We start from the raw sequence: 12,330 nt of genomic DNA on the forward strand, positions 1-12,330 counted from the left end.
TACTAGGGCACAAAAGCAACAGCAAAAGGAGCACGGTTTAGAGGAAGAGAGTCCACAATTAAATGGAGCAGTGAAGGATAAGTCTAAGGACATAGACCCTAATATAGAACTACCTGAATCGGATTCTCCATAGCATTCCTCTGACCACCCGTTATTACCTGTGCCTTTAGCAAATCCTAAGATTCAAGTGGGAGTAGCTCCTTTTCCTGAAAGATTGATTCCTCCTAAGGAAGGAAGTAAAGAGCAATCGAAAGTAGGAAATAAGACCTATGATCTTTGGGCTGCATTAGAAGAAATATCATTGACCATTAACCTTCGGCAATTACTAGAAATAGCGCATGTTTGTCGAAAGCAACTTTATCGTAAATTAGTTCGGCGTCGAAGGAAGAGGATTGAGATTAATGCTTCCAAAGTAAGTGAAAATTCTTCTAAGAGAAAAACAACTAAGGATGTAAAAATAGTGGATTTGTTTGTGGATCCAGGAGCTCCAGCATCGATACTACTATTAATGGCCACTTGCTACATGAAGTGCAGTTGGATGGTGGCTCAGCAATTAATTTGATGACAGAACAGGCAATGCAAGAATTAGGGTTGAAGGATCTAGAACCTACTCATATTGTTTTACAGGTGGCTGATCAAAGAAAAGAAACTCCTTTGGGATTACTTAGAAATGTAAAAACAGTGGTGGCTGGATTAGAATTTTATGTAAACTATTTGGTAGTGCGTTCACATACCAATATTTCATTATATTCTGTGTTGCTGGGAAGACCCTGGTTATACCAAGCAAGATGCATTCAAGACTGGTATAAAGGTTCAATTGTGATTGGTCCTAGAAACGATACGGTTAAAATACAAGTTATTTCAAAAGGATTTTTGAAAGAGTCGGCGGTTAGTGAAATGGATGAGAGATTCAACAGTGAGTTTTATGATTTGGAAATGGAGAGGGCCGATCATGAAGGGCCTTATGCCTGGTTATTTAAAACACCACACCCAGTAGGAGTAGAGAAAGTAGAGGTCAATATAGTGCATCAGCCTCACACAGTAGAACAGATGGGTATTGGTGAATATGCTATAACGTTTTCATCTTACAATGATTCGGATAGTGATATTACCCATTGGTTACCTACATCCGAAGATACAATCCTAGACTGCTTAATGCTTTCAGCAGAGGAAGCAGAATACTTTGATGATTCGCTTGAAACATGTTTTCAGTTATCCATGGATCAAGAAGAGAATAATCAAGAAAATGCATTTTTTGCATACAGCAGGTCAGAAGAGGTTTCTATGGATGAATTAGAGGAGGAAGAGATGCCTGAGTTAATGACATCTGATGTGGCTGACATCTCAATAACCTCTTCAGAAAGTATGGACAAAGATGATGTTACTGATAATAATAATAGTATGCCTGAGAGTAGGATTTTAGCGGCTCTTCTTTATGGAGAAAACGCTTTACCCTTTGGATTTGGACAACTGCCAGATAGAGCCAAAAGGATTTATTATTACCAACTAAAAAGAAAGGGAAGAGAAAGGAGAAGTATGCATGGGTGCAAACCCTTACAAAGACCACTATCTTGTGAGGATGAGGATGATTCATCTTCGGCTTTTAATAGGTTTTCACAGACTTCTCGTGAACATCATGGTAATTATGTTAGGATTATTAGAGAATTGAACGAGGCATTGGAAGTAGAGCGTGAGGCAGTGTTAACTGCTGTAAATGAAGCAATGAAGAAGATTACTGAGTTGCAAAAGGAAAAGGCAGAGTTTCAGTTTAGAGAAAGGAGATATCTAGATGAAATCTCGCTTTTAGAATTTTATTTAGAAGAACAGAAGTCTAAATTCAATAATGGCAAGTTACACATGGAACAAGCTCTACCTATGGATATGAATTATTGGGAAGAATATGAAAAAACTAATAGGTTTTTGGAAAAATATATATCTAAGGGTACTTTTGAGCCAAAGACTCAAGAGAAAAACCCTACGAGTGTTCCCTGGTTGTGGCATTCTTTTGAGCTTTCCAATGGAATTACGCAAAAGATGTATCGCTATTCTAGGGGACCACTAGTTGGTTACCGACAAGTCCAATCTGAACCCACCAAGGTCAAATTGTAAAATATGCAAGAGGTGGTGTTGCCTCATCCAAAAGAAAGAGTAATGGATTTCACTATCTATGGGGCTGGTCAGGAGCCACAACTTAGATGGTTTGAACCTACAACACCTAGGAATTTTGTGGAACTGAAACAAGTCATACATTATTTGGGCTGTCCGATTCAGGGCGAGGAGGATGAGAATCTACATTCGTTAATTCTCAAGCTTAAAGATAATCAATGGTCTTGGAGTGTAGATAATCAAGAATGTTTAGAATAGAATAACAAAATCTTACATCGATATCGCCGTAGGTTACATGCTCAATATCCATGTAATTTAGAGCAGATACCTAGCGTAATTGACTCTATAAAAACTTCATTTATCATAAAATCTCATAAAGACTTAAATGCCAATAATGGATGTTTAGATAAATATTGGAAGGGATATACTGAATCGAGTTTCCTCCAACTGTCAAAGCCTGATATCGTCTGTTTCCATTATTTTTGATAGTATACAACACCATTGCAAAGATGGAGGTCCCTGGCTATATTCTCATCGTAGTTTGAATTCGATTATCATCGGTGCCTAGAAATCTCTAGTTGTGTCAACTTTACAATCTAAAAGCCTCGAGTGAGTCTTTTCTAAAAGAGCATCATGTGTTTATGGTGGATGAATAGAAATGGTTTCAAGTAGTATTCACATCCAAAACAAAAAAAACAAAAAAATTAAAAAAATTAAAAAAACAAAAAAAAACAAAAAAAAATACTAGTATATTTTAACTACTAACCTAACTATACCTAACTATCCTAAATCACAAGATGTTTAAGGCGCATGCCATTGACCCTAAATATCTCATTTTCAGCATTCATATCCTGCACATCAAGAGAACCATTATCATAAACCTGAACAACCTTAAAAGGTCCTAACCAACGAATTTTAAGCTTCCCAGGAAACTTGTAATAACGACTATCATAAAGTAAAACTAAATCATCTTCCTTAAACTCCCGTACTTTAATATTCTGGTCATGCCATGCTTTACGACGTTTTTGCATTGCTTCTAGACTTTGTAGAGCTAATAGTCTCTCTTCATCCAACTTTACCAATTGTAAAACCCGTTGTTTCAAAGATTCAACCTCACCTAGTCGTAATGATAGAGCTACTCGTAAAGTGAGCAACTCTTGCTCAATAGGGAATATAGCATTGGTTTTGAAAAAAAAAACCAAAAGAAGATAACCATCGCCTCTGAGGTCTTGGTAGGCTGTAGGGATTTCCTTGACGGGTGCCCTGCGTCCGATGCCTTGCATCTCTTTGGGGTGGGACCTTTTGGAAGGAGAATAAATGTATATAATCTTTTGATACTGAAAAGAATGTTATTAAAACTTAAAATTAAAAGCAAAACTTTGGACACTTGGAAGCAAAGGATCATTGGTTGGTTGTTCTAGTAGAACATGGAGGGTTAGCAGCTAAACCCTAGGAGTCCTATTTGGTGTTGTAGTATTAGCTTGCCTTGTTTGGGTTCTTTGTTAAGTAACTATCTTATTAGTGAGGCTATTTCAGAAGCAATATTTCTAATAGGATAGTAGGTGGTAATTTATTGCCCAGAGGAATTATTGTTGTTTAGCGGCTCTAGACAGCTTCCTAGTTGGTATATTCTATGCAATGGATGAAGCTCTGTTATGCCTTTTAATGGGGAGAGTGAGTAAGGGGAATGTTAGTTTGCACACGTTTTTATATAATTTCATTGACACATTTGTATTGTTCGCGTTACAATATGACATACATGAGTATTTTTTCTGCTTTTTCCAGTGTCTACTCGTTGTCTATGTGCGGTTTTGCAGGTATTGTAGCTGTGCTCGTGAGGACACTTCGCAATTAAGTGGGGGAGAGTTTTTTTTTTCTTTCAAAGTTGCGTAGCAGTGCTCGTGGTAGCTGTTTTCGTGATGCTGGATGTTCGTGATATAGCAGTGCTCGTGGGGACACTTCGCAATTAAGTGGGGGAGAATGACAACACCTAAAAACATGCCATCTATTGCAACAATTTTTTGGCAAATTTGTATATAAGTGACACCTCACTACCATCTTTTTACATTAATTTACTACAGATGCGGTGTTCGTAGTTGTTGTCTTTGGAGGCCGTGTTCTTGCAGTCTAGCCAGGAGATGTTGGTACAAGGACGTTCTTGTACGAGAGGAAGGTGGAGTTTTAGACAAAATCTCATAGGTTTACTTAGTGAATCTCAACTATGACTGTTTAAAATTTTCCTATAGGGATTATTATCACTTAGAGGAGATATGACCTTGTTATAAATTAGGAGTTTTCGGGGGAATTTTAGACTAGGTAAGGTCTTGACAGGTTGATAGGATATCTTAGTATTAATCTAAGGGATGGGGGATTTCACTAGTTATGCTACCTCCTACCTCCTAAGGATTAAATTCTTTATGAAGAATACACAGCATCATGATTGTGATTATTGTCTACAGTAATATTGCAGTGATGATCAAGGGGTGATCATTAGATCATTGGTGATTATTATGGAGATTCCTTTGGGGAGGTGTTGAATATCAGATTCAAGAGCATGACTTTTGCAAGGACGAAGTGATCCAAAGGGGGCATACCAGGTAAAGAGAAGACCGGATTTACTACCTATAGACATGGAGCCTGTAAGACACAATCTTGGACAAGCTTATGGAGGAGTCTTTTGGTGAATTAATGCCAAAGCAAGATTTTCATGTTTGATGTTCATCATTCCAAAATGTAGTTCCCGATAAGGCATTTGACTTCAATCAAGGGTGTAAGTGGGTTCTCAATTGTAAACAATTGGTTCCTTGTGTGTGCCAGGTGTTAAAGGTTATAAGGACACACTATGTCATATGTGAATTCATCCTTGTGTGGTGCCAAAGGGTGCCAAAGGAAATTTTGCAACATCAATCCACGATATGCAGCGGTTAGGAGTAGGGCAGATTTCTACTTGGAAACGACTTGATGATCATGATCTATCTACGATTGATTACCAAGTATTGTGGTCCTCATCAACTAACACTCTTATACAACACACGTGGTGGTCTCTTCATATTTCAACCATCCTTCTTTTGCTTTTTTAAAAAAATGCATTACCACCATGGACTACACCTTGTCACAAGTATATCCAAAAGAAGTTAAACACCATGATGTACAGGGTGGTAGGGGGATGGAGAATTCAAGCAACAAACTCGTCACCGACATAGATGGATTTGGTAACTACCACTTAGAAGTGCAAGGCCCATTGGGATCAGAGCATGAAAGAAGAAGTGTCTTAAATCTTTACATGCTTGATAGTGGGGACTACTCCAAGGTGAAGAGGATACATGGTTATGGGTGGATTCAAGAAAGCCAAAAGAAATGGTTTAAAGAGCTATCTATCGAACTGCAGGAACGAAACAAAATCAATGCATCTACACCTATGGATAAGATTCCTGCCTTGGCTTACTTTCACATTCCTCTAGTTGAGACACGTATGGCAAGTCTTTGCTCAATAACTGGAGTTATGCGAGAGGGATCAATTGGTTGTGCACAAGTGAGCTCTGGCTTCTTGTCCACCTTACATGAAGCAGGAGATGTTCGTGTGGTCTTTAATGGACATGACCATGTCAATGACTTTTGTGGCAACCTTCGTGGAAATATAAAAGTTTGTTATGGAGGAGGAGTTGGCTACCATGCATATGGTAAAGTTGGTTGGTCTAGACGAGCAAGAGTTGTCCTTGTGTCATTGAGGTCATCAACTAGTAGTAATACCTCACACATTGACATTTCAATGTGTGCAAAGGTGCCTATATTACCCTATGTATGCTTTCTCATTTTAGGGGCAATACAATTCAGTTACATTCTCATTGCATCTCTCTCTATCTCTGAGTAAACTGCGAGGAAAGATTTGGGGGCCAAATTACAATTGCGTGTGCTTCTGATACAAGGCGCCATACAAGGAAGATGATTATGAAGCAGGGCAGTTGCGCGAGATTATGATCTAAGTGTTTCTTGATCGCACCTTTGTCGACGGGACAATCCAACAACTCCATACGCTACCAATATATTTATATTAGGCATTCGATTGCAGGCTCAGAGAGAGAGATGAGAGGAGATATCAGATGCAGAGAGAGTGGATAGCCAGCCGAATCAGGGCAGGGGTGGGCTCCGTCAGGCGGTGGCTGCATCATCTTCACTTGGTCTTCCTGCAGCCCCATGGCCAGCGTCGTCTAATGTAATAGCTCTCTGCTAGATATAGCGGCACTGACGGCTGGAGGCAGAGAGAGTTGAAGAGAGAGAGAGAGAGAGAGAGATGCCATTGCCACACCCCGTTCCTCGTGAGTAACACAATTTTTTTATCTCCCAATCTGATTCAATATGGGAGCATGATAGAGATAAGCATGCATAGATACACAGAGAGAGAGAGAGAGAGAGAGAGAGAGAGAGACAAAAGGGCGTGAGATTTTTTTGGGAAGGAACGCCACTTAGGCTCCCTCTCCTTTCCCAAATTCGTCCCTCTGAGACGACGAGAGAGAGAGAGACCCATCATTTTCTTCTCTGCAAATATAGCTGCATTATGTACATATATAATTCAATAAGGCTGAGGGACCCCTAATAATCCTGCCATTTTAATTCTGCCCTTTAATTCTGTGGCAATACCCAAGTCCCGGGAGAGAACTTCCTTCCTCCATATTCAACTTATTGGCAGGTAGAGGGAGAGAGATTTTGAATCACTATTCGTCTACAATCTCTATCTTCTTCTGGATCATCCTCACCACTTTCTTGATCATCATTGCTATGCCTCAATATTCAATTACCATCTTTTACCTCTAAAGCATAAATGCACATGATGAGAAAGATAGAGAGGGAGAAGGAAGATCGCATGGCGCCTAGTAAAGAGGGAAAGGAAGAAAGCATCTCCAACATCAAAACACCATCGCCATCAAATTGAAGATCATTGCCATGCCTTCCCTCTAAACATGGAAATGGAGCATCAATGTAACCACATAATTAGAGATCATAGGAATAGCATCTAGGGAAACTGTGAGGAAGCAAAACAAAATGATGAGCTCGCATTTGATATGATTGGCTGGAGGATACCATTGGCTGGACTGTAGGAGGACACGGTCTTCAAGGACGTGACAACGACCCGTGGGATTTACAAGTACGTGCCTAAACTGTTTATCTAAAATAAATGATATAGTATGAGTAAATGTTTAGTTTAATATTTTTAGAAAATGCTTTGAAACCTGCTTTCTTGTGCTGAATGATTGTCTGCATTTATGTGCACTTGAAATTATTTTCTAAAAATCAAAAATTGTAAAAAATACTCTAAAATGGTTCAAAATTGCCATATATGAATTTTTATAAAAATTTTGGTTAATCTAATCTGACTTATGATATTTTTTTATAAAAGCTATGTCTTTAGAAATTTACTAAAAATTTCATAATATTTAAAGACTATTTGATGTATTTAAAAATTTAAACAATGTTATTTTTAAAGAAAAATAATAGTTTACATTTAAATAAAATGTGTTTTCTATCAATAAAAATATGGATCTTTACATGAAAGGCTAAAAAAACAATTCTTGATTTCTGATGAAGTTTTGTAAGCTTTAAAACGAAAAAAAAACAACAGTTTAATTATATTCTACTGAAAGAAACATTTTCATATAAACATGGTGTTTTTATTTTGAGTAAATAAAACAATACGTGATGTACTATTAAATAACACAGGGATGGGTAAGAATGAGAGATACAATAGTATTTTATGATGTTTGCTGATGATAAGAAAATTATAACCTTAAATTTAAATTACAAATATCAGAAACTTAATAAGATAATCATTTTGATGGCATGAGGGAAAGCCTTAGCATCCATATTTAGGATCTATATTTTGTTCGAATTAAAAAATGATTATCGATTGACTGCAAGAATTATGAGTGGAGGGCTACTAAGACTACCTGATAAATTAAAGGGAAATATGGGGATTTAAAATAAACTATGTATGTGTTTACGCTAGAGTGTAGAGAGTATCTGTTTTTATCCTGATTGGTATTTAGTGATGAAGAAGAAAGAAAGGACGTTATTCTCGCAAAACGAACTAATTATCTAAACACTAAAAAGCAACGACAAATTGTAATATGAAGAGGGGAAACGTTATAAGGAATTAAAATTATGGGTTTATGGTACTGTGGAAAATGTGTTTTGAATGTTTGTTATCACTTAAATAAATAAACAAAATTAATTTTAATCAGTGGGAGAAGAGAAATATAAAAAGGAATTTAAATGGAGATATTGAATAGATCCAAGGGATCTATACCTTGAAACAAAATTCTTAAAGTCAAACATCAAAACTTCCTGGATAAACCACCACTAGTATGGCAGGAGAAATTTATGAGGAGCCGCTCCTAAAAGATGGAGGGAAACTGTAGTTATCCTAGGTTTAGTATTTTAGTGCCCAATATAAAGACCTAGCTATAAAAGTTTAAAAGAAATGAAGTGTGAAATTAAGTATGTTTACTGGAGTTTAGATATCTCTAGTTGGACTATTACAAACAAACGTCGTAAAAATAATGGAAGGCTAAACCAAATTAGTATAGTTAGCAGTAATAATCACCTGTTTAGTGCAACAACTCTTAGGAGTTGGCTTGCCGACCTGGTTAAAAGTGGCTTGGTCTTTGGCCAGTCACATTGTGACAACATGAGCATCATACAGTTAGCTAGGAATCCAATGTTCCATGCTAGGACAAAACACATTGAGGTGCACTACCACTTTGTGAGAGAGAAGGTACTCGCAGGAGAGATTAACTTGGTATATGTTAGTACACAAGATCAAATAGCTGGCATTTTCACAAAGGCATTGGGTGTAGAGAAGATTCGAAAGTTTCGAAGCTTACTTGGATGTCAAAGAGAGAACCAGGGAGAGAGAAAGACTGCAGAGGAGAGAGAAAGACTGCAGGGAGAGAGAGAATAAGAGTGACGAGGAGAGAGAAAGATTAGAATTGGAGAGAGAAAGACAGGAAAGATGAAGAAGCCATGGAAGCTTAGAGTAAGAAGGGAGAGAAAGATTGTAAAATGTATTGATTTGCCAAAAGATGTGAAAAATTACAACTTCTCTCCTTATATACCAGTGTCTATGTGACATGGCATATTATTAGCATTCTAACTATTCCCAGCTTCTTACAATCCATCCCTTCCCAAAACTTTTTGTCCTCAAAAACAAACCTAGAAAGAACTAAAGAAGAGATGGATAGAACAGAGTACTACTCTGTTTTACAGCTTACAAATGGGAGATGAGTGAAGAATTATCATTACAAGGGCTGAATTTAAAGAACGGAAAGAGGACCTTGCTATATACATGATTTGAAGAACTTCAGAAGCAATTGGAGCCATAAAATCTTCAACAAATAGTTCCAGAAGAAAGTAGACAGCTTGTTGAAATAACAGTCCCTGCTGGACCAAATCTGCCATAACTTTTGATAGAAGTGTCCAAATGAAATGTACCACATATCAAAACGAAGCTCTTGAAGAGTACTTTAAGCTCATGTAGATAGCTCAATTCTAAAAATGAAGTACAACAAAAACTGTTCTAAAATAGCGTGCTGTCCTGAACCAGTCTGCACCAATACTAGCTCCATAAGCAATAGGCTTCAGCCACCAATGTATCCCTCAAGTATGGATACTCATCCAATATTGAATCAGGTCTCCAAGAAGCCTCTTCAGAGGGTAAACCTCTCCATTAAATCAAATATTCCACAATAGAACGTGATCGAAGCTTCTTTTCACGCTGACCTATAACAGCCTCTGGGATGTACTGAACAATACCATCTTCGTCAATAGGTGGCAGCTCATCAACTAAGTCCACTGGATCACCATAATAGGGCTTGAGCTGACTAACATGGAAGACGTTATGAATCTTTGTAGAAGAGGGAAGCTCTAGTCTGTATGCCAAGTCTCCAATCCGCTTAAGGATCCTGTAAGGGCCATAGAATCTGTAGGCAAGCTTATTACTGGATCCATCTTTCAATGTAGAGTACTTGGATTTGGGCACCTTCAACAAAACCAGCTCTCCTTCCTGGAACTCTAAAGGCCTCCTCTTCTCATCAGCATATATCTTCATCTAATCTTGAGCCTTCCTTAGATTCATCTTGCATTGCTAAAGAAGGGTCTGCATTCTTTCCAACTCTTCCTTCCCATGAGGGTTGATCTTTTCATTAAAAATGACTGTGGGTAAGGGCACCTTGTAACCATGCAAAGCCTCAAAGGGTGAAACTCCTATGCTCGCATGAGTGGAATTATTATAAGCAAACTCAGCCAGGTGTAACCAAGAATCCCATGAGGTTTGGACATCATAACAAAAATGGCGAAGATAAGTCTCCAACCATTTATTAACTCTCTATGTCTGTCCATCAGTTTGGGGATGATAAGCCGTAGATGGAGCCAACTTAGTACCCATAGATGTAAATACCGCTTGCCAAAAGTTACTCATAAACTTTGAGTCCCTATCATGGACAATCACCTGCGGTAATCCATGTAATCTGAAAATATGCTCCATAAACTGGTTGGCCACCTGAGAAGCAGTAAACTAAATTTTTGTTGGGATAAAATGAGCTGCTTTGGTGAGTCTGTCAACTACCACATAAATACTATTCCACCCCTTCTTGGTAGTAGGTAAGCCAGTGATAAAGTCCATAGCAATATGAGTCCATTTACCCGTAGGAATAGGCAATGGCTGCAACAAACCTCCTGGCTTATGGGTGCTATCCTTATTTTGCTGACAAGGCATACACTTCATAATGAAGTCCTTGACATCTTTCCACAGTCCTTTCCAATAAAAGCTCTTGCTGATCCTGTCATAAGTCTTGAAAACTCCCAAGTGTCCAGCTAAAGGCGAAGAATGCAACTCCTCCATAATTTTTCGCTTGAAAGAAGAAGTAGAGGGAATAACAATCTTGCCCTTCCACCAAATAAGACCATTTTTAAGCTGGTAATGTGAGTTTTCTTCCATAAGACCTTGCTGTAATTTCTGAAAGATTTGGCTGAATTCCTCATCTAAGAGCTATGCCTCTTGTAGCTCTTCAATCCAATCACTATGTAATTCTGTCATGGCTGATACTTTGAAGGCCCACATACGAGAGAGAGAATCAGCCACTATGTTATCTTTGCCCCTTGTATGAGTGATGTCAAAGTCATAATTTTGTAATGTTGCTACCCATCGTCGTTGCTTTGGAGTAAGATTTGACTGAGTAAGGAAATACTTGAGTACCCGATGATCACTATGTACTCTGAATCGGCTGCCATATAAGTAATGGTGCCATTTCTTGATTGCATGCAGAATAGCCAACATTTCTTGGTCATAAACATTCATGGCCATCTCCTTATCACTAAGCTTACGGCTTTCAAATGCAATTACTCCATGCTCCTGAAGCAAAACAGCCCCAATGCCACCGCCACTAGCATCACACTGTATAGTAAACTCTTTAGAGAAATCCAAGCATACAAGAATAGGAGCAGAGGTAAGTAATTCCTTTAACTGGTTGAAGCTGCTATTTGCAAGAGCATCCCAAAAGAAAGCCTCTTTCTTCAACCTGTCAGTTAAAGGGGCTGCAATTGCCGCATAATGCTTTATAAATCTGCGATAGAATGAAGATAGACCAAGAAATCCTCTAAGAGAGGTAGTAGTAGTAGGCGTTGGCCAATCTTTTATGCATTGCATCTTCTTGGGATCAACCTGTATTCCTTTTTCACTGACTATATATCCCAAGTATTCCACTTCAGTCTGCATGAAAGAACACTTCTTCTCCTTAGCAAAAAGCCTATGATGTCTCAACACATCAAAAACCCTCCTCATATGCGACAAATGATCCTGAAAAGTCTTGCTGTAGATCAAAATGTCATCAAAGAACACCAAGACAAACTGAAAGAGGAAAGGTTGTAGAATCTTATTCATCAGGCTTTGAAAGGTAGCTGGAGCGTTTGTAAGGCCAAATGGCATCACCAAGAAATGGTAGAGCCCAGGATCAGTCCTAAAAGCAGTCTTGACCTCATCACCCTCTCTCATGCGAATCTGATGATAGCCTGATCTCAAATCAATCTTCGTGAAGAATCGAGCCCCCTTAAGCTCATCAAGCAAATGATCTATCATGGGTATAGGATACATGTTCTTCACTATTATCTTATTGAGATCCCTGTAGTCAATGCACATTCTGAAAGATCCATCTTTCTTTTTTACTAACAGGATTG

The sequence above is a fragment of the Lygodium microphyllum genome, chromosome 21, assembly GCF_053477565.2.
Source record: "Lygodium microphyllum isolate KBCC chromosome 21, Lygodium_microphyllum_v1.1.10, whole genome shotgun sequence".
NCBI classification, from domain to species: domain Eukaryota; kingdom Viridiplantae; phylum Streptophyta; class Polypodiopsida; order Schizaeales; family Lygodiaceae; genus Lygodium; species Lygodium microphyllum.